Genomic DNA, 2,376 nt, shown 5'->3' on the forward strand with positions numbered 1-2,376 from the left:
GGGAGGGGGAGAGAAAACAAGCAAGCAAGAGGAAAGGCCTTGGGCAGCTGTGGTGGTTCAGGACTTCCCAGCATGAGGCCAGGCCTCCCTCCTCAGTTTCACACAAAGAGTTAAACAAGAAGGGCTTGACAGGAATGTGTCCCCATTTCCCCCCAGGCTGAGCAGGACAGGGGTGTCCTTCTCAGCCCCCATCTTGCACTCACCTGGCTTCCCACTTAAGACCCCCCATCTTCCTTGCCCGTGACTCTGGAAGGATCTGCATGAAGCCTGGGGACCACAGCACCTTTTCCGGGGATCCACAGTCTCTTGGGAACAGCCCACAGTCTCTCTTCCCCATTTCCAGAATCTACAAATGCCTGAAACCCGAGCTTCCAGGGTGGAAAACCTGACCTGAACAAGTGTGGACAAAGCTGGTCCCCCCCAACCCCCCTGAACTTGCTGTGGGATTATAGGCTGCGCCTAGTAGTCAAATCCTCTCCTAGAAATCCTACAGCAGCGATGGCAAACCTTTAAAGCTTTCACTTCACCGCTCCTGCCCTAGAAACCCCGAGTTTGGAGCATGCACAGTGTGTGGACACTAACGAGCCTGGGGGCGGTGAACAAAGGGTGCACAGGTATGGGCCCCTCTGGCAACAGCTTGGCCCAACGTCCCTGCCTGCCCACCACCCCTCCAGGAGGCATTTCTTGTTCACCTCAGTTGCAGGGACAATGCCCGAGTATCCTGTGGGTCAGACCTTGTGGCCAGGTGGACATGCTTGTGCCTGGGCCCACTTAGCGGAAAACTTCATTGCTTACCTGAAATTCAAATTTAATTGGGCCTCGTGTGTGTTTGTGTGCTGAGCCTACAGCTTCAGCTTGGTGTGGAGAACACAACAGGCATTAGTGGTTTGTTAGGAACAGATGTGATGCTGGAGCATCACATGTGTGGGCTTAACCTCAGCTCCAAAACCATAATCATAAATACTGGACAGCACAGAAGCCTTTTTTCTTTTTGTCTTTTTGAGACAAAGTTTCACTGAGCAGTTCAGGCTGGCCTTAAATTCATCTGTAGCCCAGGTTGGCTTGGAACTCACAGTGGTCCTCCTGCCTCAGCTTTCCTAGGCTGGGATTACAAGACTATACCACCACACCTTTTTCATGGAATTTTCATCTAATATTCCCCACTAAATTAGTTACAGGGGTAATGGAGTGGTATCTCCATTCACCAACATAATTTTATCTGTGATTTTAGTTGCAAACCCAGACAAGAATGGAATTAAATTCAGTGGTTTGGTTCCATGACCTTATGGGGAAATTGGATTGGGCTCGCTTCTAATTCTGTCTGAGACCAGAACCATACAAAGAAGCTCATTAACCCCACTCCACCATACTTCAGGGACCATCAGGTGCCTCATTTATGGGGCACCTACTGTATGCAGGCTCCAGCTCTCAGCTTTGGGGATAGAGTTGTGAGCCAGGACACTCCTGAGGAAGCCACGTGTGGTGGTCACACCTGTGATCTCTGGGCTGTGGGAGGCTGAGGCAGGAGGATTGAAAGTTTGAACCTAGCCTGGGAAAACTTCAACGAGGTACTTTAACTGACACTTTAGTCAGGTCTTTTTCACCTAACCCCAAAGCTAGAAAAGGGGCTGGGGATGTAGCACTGTGCAAAGGCCTGGGCTTCAGTCCTCAGCCAGTGCCGCTAAATAAACTGAACACTCACAGGGCTGGGAACTATGTGCGGAGCCCCCTGCCATCTCACCTCGGTCTGGGCCTGGCCCCTGCACTGACACAGAAGGGCCTAGTGAGGGTGGGGGAGCCTAGAAGCCCCTCTGCCAGGGACACAGCTCTGGGGGGAGAGAGGCTTGGAGGGGCTGGGAGCCCCTGCCTGCGGTGTCAGGTGAGGAGAGCCTGGAGAAGAGCCTGATCTGACCTTTGGCCGAGGAGGAAACAGTGCTCGAGGGGGAAGCTTCTGAAGGTCGCACAAACCTTTCCTGGTGGGGCTGCCACCAAAACCCAGGCTGCCTCAGGCTCTCTGAGAAGACTGTGAGGTCAGGCGCTTGCTGAGCCGGGAACCCCCAGGGCCAGTTTCGGGTGTGCAGGTCTCTCAGAGCAGGGAACCACTGACAGCCATCCTCCAGGGGCAGGCGAGAATGTGGGCCCTGAGCAGTTTCACTTCTCTAGGGCTGTGCTGGCCACAGTCAGGCCTGGTCCTCGATGTGCCCAGCCAGGCCTCACAGCACCCTGGCTGGAGGATGGGGCCCACTGCTCAGCTCTGCCCGACTCCATGGACCAGTTACTCAGGACCCCAAAGACTGCACGCCAGGCTGAGGTCCCCTGTCTACTCTCCTGCTCACATCTGGGCCCCAGTGAATACCTGCCCTTCTCTTTCTGGCA

Source organism: Octodon degus, unplaced genomic scaffold, assembly GCF_000260255.1.
Source record: "Octodon degus isolate 3935 unplaced genomic scaffold, OctDeg1.0 scaffold00056, whole genome shotgun sequence".
Lineage (NCBI taxonomy): Eukaryota > Metazoa > Chordata > Mammalia > Rodentia > Octodontidae > Octodon > Octodon degus.